The sequence below is a fragment of the Urocampus carinirostris genome, chromosome 13, assembly GCF_059441175.1.
Source record: "Urocampus carinirostris isolate Australia breed hairy pipefish chromosome 13, RoL_Ucar_1.0, whole genome shotgun sequence".
Taxonomy (NCBI): domain Eukaryota; kingdom Metazoa; phylum Chordata; class Actinopteri; order Syngnathiformes; family Syngnathidae; genus Urocampus; species Urocampus carinirostris.
In genome coordinates, this window is record NC_142361.1 from 8,611,268 (window position 1) to 8,618,372 (window position 7,105).

Genomic DNA, 7,105 nt, shown 5'->3' on the forward strand with positions numbered 1-7,105 from the left:
ATCTGTGCTGCAGTTGGAAATATGGCCACTTGATGTCACTAAAGTAAGGTGCCACTCGCAAAGCAACTCGAGCTGTGTTTTTTTTTTCTCTCTCTCTCTCTCTCTCTCTCTCTCTCTCTCTAACTCTGCCCTTATCTGTATCTCTCACTCTTCTCTTTGTCTCTTTTATTCTCTCTTTCTCTGTATCGTTCTGTCATTGTTTATTTTTCTCCCTCCCTTTTCCTATTCTGTCTCTTTTTCTCATCTGATCTTTTTTCTCTTATTTACTTCCTCTCTTTAATCTCTCTGTTTCTTTATTTCTCTCTCATTCTCTTGTCCTCTTCCTCATTCTCCTTTTCATTCTCTTTCCCTCCCTTTCTTTCTCTTACAATTTCTCTTCATCTGTCTTTCTTTCTCTCCCTAATATTAAATAATTAAAAAAATAAACAAATCTAAGAATAAATAACTGAATCCTCCCTTGTCATTATAGCATATTTCTGTCATTTGTCATCTGTCTGTCATCAAGCATTTTGCAGCAATCAGGGTGACTATTGCCTAAGGGTAAACATGTTTTTCAATCTATTACTTACATGTAGCAGATAAGAGATAAGAGCTGAAATAGGCAAAATGAGATAGATCGGTGCGAAAAAAAAAAAAGATATACAGTGTAGACAATTTAAAATGATCGAAAAACGTATAAGATACAGGGAGAGCGCATACATTGACAGGTGTGTGAATGCAAAAATGTCAACACTTCGGTAATAAGAACACCACGGTATGTATTTAAGGTCTGGGACCTGAGAGACCAGATTCAGGAGTTCTGTGTTCAGAAAGGTCATGACGTCTCAGAACTTTCAGATGAAGACTGGTTGGCAGACCTCGGATTCACTGTGGATGTGACTGCACTAATGAACGAACTTAATGTCAAACTGCAGAGCAAGGGCCTTTTTGTGCACGAGATGTAGAGTGCAGTGAAGGCTTTTATGAGAAAACTGCAGCTTCTCTCAAGCCAAGTGAAGGACAACATTCTGACCCACTTGCCAACACTTAAGGAAGCCAAAAGATCAGGCGATCACCTCCAAAAGTACTCAACCATGTTAGAAACATTGCATGCAGAGTTTTCAAGGCGATTTCAAGATTTCAAAACTCTTGAGAGTGAAATGCACATGGTCTCTTCTCCCTTCAACTGCAGTGTGGATGATGCGCCAAGTGAAGTTCAGATGGAACTCATAGATCTGCAGTCTGACACACTTCTGGCAGATCACTTCAAGTCAGTCTCACTGCTGGATTTTTACTCCTCCCTCAAAGAGGAAAACTTTCCACACCTGAGGAAGCATGCTCAGAGGATCCTAGTCCTCTTTGGATCTACCTATCATTTATTAAACTTCATAACTGAAAATGTCTCAGTTATGAAGTTTAATAAATCCAAACATAGATCCTCTATGACTGATGACCACCTCTCAGCTGTACTTCGCATAGCCACTTCAGACATTCCGCCAGATTTCAATGCCCTTGTTCAAGCCCAGAACAGACTGGATTATTCTCACTGAAGAGGTAACATAAGGTGGAGAACATTACAAGTTGTTGTTTGTGGAAATTAACAAGTTAAAAATAAATTGCACTGGTTCAATGATTGTTTTTCTTGTTTAACCAATACACCACAATTTCACATAGCCTAATATAAATATTTACAGAGTGCTATATTCTTCTGATTATCAGCATCAGCTATTCAAAATATTTAATTTGAGCATTTTACAATGAATGAAAGTTGGTGGCCCTCTGACACAATTCAGGTTTCTCATGCGGCCCCTGATAAAAATTAATTGCCCACCCCTAGACTCTAGGGGAAGTTTGGACATAACGGCCTTTCCACAATAAAAGGTCTTATAAAAGTATTTCACTGTTCTTGAATATATTTTAACACAAAATGATAAGATCAAAAAACAAAATTTAAAGGAGCTGTACTTAATTTGGAACTTTTTACTCGCTGCCGTCATCTCCTGGCTTGTGTCATCATTGCAGCCTCACTCAGTTCAAATAAGGCTCTTTGAATTCAGTTGGACATTGGGAAGTAGGGATTTGTCCACGACCTCCAAAGTTTCATTATTGCCATAGCCCATCCTCTTAGTATGAAAGGGATAATCAGACAGTATGATTGCGTTCTTGTGAAATCATACAGCAGTGGTCGGGAACCTATGGCTCTCAAGTTAAATATGGTTCTTTTCGTGAGTACATATGACTCAAGTGATAAAATAGAGCTTGCACAATTATTCAATGTACTGATGTATACAGAGCCATTTGTTGCCTGTGCGAAGCAGAGGTAATGCTAATTGATGGTAGGTTCGGTCCAGTATATCCATCGATCCATTATCTGCACCGCTTATCTAGGGTCGCGAGTGTGCTGGAGCCCACCCCAGCTGCCTTTGGGCAGTGGACACTCTGAACTGGTTGCCAGCCAGTCGCATGGCACAAAAGGACAGACAACTCACTCACTCATTCACACCTAGGGACAATTCAGACTGGCAAATTAACCTGACATGCATGTTTTTGGAATGTGGGAGGAAACCGGAGTGCCCGGAGGAAACTCACGCAAGCACAGGGAGAACATGCAAACTCCGCCTAGGAAGGCTGGTACCTGGATTTGAATCCATGACCTCAAAACTGTGCCGCGGACATGCTAACCAGTCAACCGCCCAGGTCCAGTATATATAGGACACAATTTTAACTACAGTTTACAGTCAAGGTGTCCCCCCAATAGACTCCGTTTTGACTGTAAATCCCTAAATAATCTTGTATATGGGAGCTCACTAAGTACAGTGGGACCTCGCTACTTCACGGTTCCACGTTCGTGGGTTCAGAGCTTCGCGGGTCTAAAAAATAATAATAATAAAATAAGATAAAATAAAAAAAAAAAAAAAAATATATATATATATATATACATATTTATATTTTTTTTTAAGCATTTTTGAAGGGGCGTCGCTACTTCGCAGATTTTCACCTTTCGCGGGTGGTTTTGGTCCCCATTAACCGCGATAACCGAGGGATTACTGTAATCTATGTTCATTGTTGAGACACTTTATAATGAAACGCCACACACAAGCTCTAGCAGAGCACCTAGAGCAGTTTTATTGGGTGAACGGTAGGAATAAGCGAAACTATGCACAGGACAAGGCGCGCGCACTCCTCTTCGCCCAACCCCGTCTGCACTGAAGGTAAATACGTTGGTATTTTCGTTTGCAGTATTTTGTGACATTTTTACAAAATAGCTTTGCTCACAGCTTGTTTAGGTTTTGAGTTTTTCTTTGCCCTCATGTAGGCTTTAGATCGGAGGAAGGTATAATAGTCTGTAGTCTGTCATGGTCTTTTCATCCCTTTGAAGCGTCTTGTGATTAACAGTTATACCAATATACACGACTTGACTAGAATAGAAACCACTATTTAGGACAAAAATGAAGGTCAAAATGTGCCTTAACTATCTTAAGTAATTGCGGGAGGGAGACAAGTTTAGAGTGGTATATTTGTTGATACAGGACACAGGCTCTGCCATTATTATTTCATAGATTTTTATCAAATCATCAAACATCACACAGTGGAATAAAATGTACTGAAGAATTAGCTTTTGTCTAGGGAGCATGTAAGGTGTTTTTGTTGAACTTTGTCTTGAGGTATATAGTGTGGCTCGCTCCCCCAAAAATCGAAATATTTTGCTCTTATGGCTTTGTCTCAAAAAGGTTCCCGACACTTGCCATACAGCATTGTTCAGTTGCACATTTGTGCCCAAAATATTTTGTAATAACGTTGGAGGAAGTGCAGTACTCATAACAGTCTTATTTGACCATCTCACAACCTGGAAATAACACGAAAGGTTAAAACCGTTTTCTCTGCTATACAGGTACTATACAAAGCTGTGCCTCTCGCCAGCAAGTAAAGGTACTCCAAAACTGTCAATGGGTAATAAAGGGTCCAAATAAGAATTTGTCGGAATCCTGACATGTCATTTGTTTTTAGTCGTCACCCAGTGTTTCATTTAGGCCAATCAATAAACTATTTGAAATATCCTACTATAGTCACTAACCAGCAATAGATAGTTAAGGGACACTTTAGAAATATTGCCGAAGCCTAAAATGCTATTACAGAGAATAGGGGTCATTGTTGTTTCATTAATAATATCCAAGCAAGCTTGATAGTAAGAGGTCCCGTTTCTCGAACATGACATGTTATTGTCAAGTCTCTAGTGGTCTCCTGGAATCGCAATTTGAAATAATCAAGATTTCTTGGAAAAAAGAAAGCATTTTCGTCCTCTGCAGGTTTGTTTTACATCCGGATTGTGAGATGGTCGAAATAAAAGCCGAGACGATTAGTTTCGTTTCGTTGCAGAATTATCCAGGCACAAATAAACTACAGGAAATTAGCCGTTTTTCAGAAGTGCACATTCAAAATGGAATGAAATATATTTTTATCAAATAATAATCAAATATTAATGCAAAGATCATGTTTATATTTCCTCCAGTCTCAACTTTAATCAAAATAATACAAGATACCAACCATTTCAGGGTATCCCCTGCCCACTGGCTGAAGACAACTGGGATTGGCTCCAGCACCCCGCAACCCTACTGAGGATAAGCTGTGCAGAAAATGAATGGATGGAATACAAGGTACATTCATTTTATCAAACATTATTCAAATTATTAAACACACAAAATGACAGGCAGGAAGAATACAATTCAGTCGGGCAAAATTCCTTTTACCTGTTCAATGTAACTCATCAAAATGCACTTTATCTAAAAAGAGTTATTTTGAAAAACTGAATTGATGAAATTGTCCCTTAACATATAAATATGAAACAATAGACTTCCAGAGACGCGCAGTAAGGTTCATGTCTGGCAATCAGATTTATAAATAAATGAACCTACATTTTATTCATGAGTTGCTTGGCAAAGCAAGAGAGCAATATATAAACTGTAGCATAGAGAATTTTTTTTTCCCAACTTTACCTTACAAATGAAGTGTGTGCACTGCTCCTTTTTAATAAAGGCCTCAATAGATAGGCAATCCTCCAATATGAAAAAAAGTCCTTGCACTGAGAATTACTGGATGGCTTGATTTGCATTTAGCTTGCAAATTTCATTACCAATTCTATTGTTTGGGAGTGAGGTGTGCGACAATTTCAAATCATTTGTCTCATAATTGCCCTCTACCATGAGGCAAGAGAATTGCCATGGCTCTCTCTGCATCTGCAGAGGCTCAGCACAGTAATTCATAATTGATTTAAAAACGTGAAATATGTGAAAAATTAGGGAGTTTAGAAAAACACATTTTGTAATTAAATTAGAAAAAACTAACACTCTACATTTAATATATATTTTATATTTCCAAGTGCCTGACCTGCTTCCCCTGACCGGACGTCACCTAATGTAGTGGAGCAGGTCCCATTGCAGCTTGCTTTCAATAACTCTTTGACGCTGTTTCTTCACTCTTCTGCTGCATATTAGGTTTTTTTTTTCGAATATACAAGCAAATGGCCCGGCATCACCGGGCATTAGACTTCAACAAGGTTGTTGTAGCCGTGGTTAGCCGAAATATGTGCATAACGAACATCAGTAGCCTAGATGGTAGTGTGCCCGCTTTGAGACTGGGAGGTCGCTGGTTCGCGCCTCGGCCGAGACATACCTAATTGGTATAATGGCGGCGCCCTCTGTTGGCTGCGGCTGCATCGACTCGCTACAACGGGTCAGGTGTATCGACATTTCGTTCTGTGTACATTGTTACAAAGAATGACAATACAAAGGAAATTATTATTATTATTATTAGCATCAATTAAGGTGTTGATTCCGCTAGGAGATGGGTGCAGCTGCTTGGCGTTGTCGGTGGCCATGAACTGCAGTACCCAATTTAGCCGCCAGAGGGCTTTAGACACCCCACAAAAGCCAATGTCAATTGATTTTTTGGGGGGTATTTATTAGGGATGGATCAACGGGAAACCTAGCAAGACACACTCGTGGAGGCCTACAGTACAAATGAGTGCATTTTCACAAAAAAATGGTGGGACGTTTTGGAGCCTATAAGTCACAGAGACGTCGTTTTGTTAGTGTCAAGTGTCTTGGGGACTACGAGTAGCAATCAAGCTAGTAAGTTTAGATGGCAATGTGCCCCATTAGAGATCTTCCTGGATTTAGGGGGCCCATTAGAGGTAATAATGAATCGCAGCAAGCTGCTCCAAAATCAATAAGGATTTGTAGTTGTTTTGTTGGGATCAATTAAGTTTGTTGCGGACTCCTTGTCACAATCAAGTTGGAAGGGTAGAAAAAAAATGGGCCCCATTAGGGAGCTTCCTGGATGTTTCTAGTAGGTCCTTAGAATGTCGCACTGGTTAATATGAAAAAAATAGCGGTAGGGGGCTAACTTATTCACCCGAAGAATTTACTATCTGGTTTCTTTGTTTATAACATGTGAAAGTTGTGCCTGCGTTATGCCTGATTACGAATGCAGAGAGCAGCGAGCTGTCCTTGGTGTGGGACAACAGAGCCTCTGTTCTCCCCTCTGAAGTGAGTTTACCAAAGTCTCACGCCGATGTGTGTCATTGGCATCAGAAGGACGCATGAAATCCAAGGATTAGGATCACACACACTGCAGAGAGGCAAGGTTGGGGGTTTTAATACCGAGGTAGGAAAAGTATGTGAACATTTTGGAATTTCTCACATATCTGCATAAAGTCACCATCAAATGTGATCTGATATTTTTCCAAATCACACAGGTTTAAAAAAGTCTCTAATTAAAACCACCCAGACATTTATAGATTTCCATGTATAAATGATAGCATGCAAACTATGAAAGAAGGGGGGAGGAATAAGTAACTAAACCTTTGGCATTGGGAGACTGAAAGAGCAATTGAAACCAATTTTACAGAACAATTTAAATGAGCTGTGTTCCCAATCACTGATGCGCGGCTTAGAGATGGCTTGAACAATATAAAATATACACCTCATGAGAATCTTCCCAATAAGAATTGTCCGATGTCCACCATTGCTCATTACAAAAAAGCTCTCTCAAAATTTGCAATTAAGAACTGTTGAATGGTATAAAGTTGGGAAAGGATAAAAAAAAAACAAAAAACATCTCAAATTCT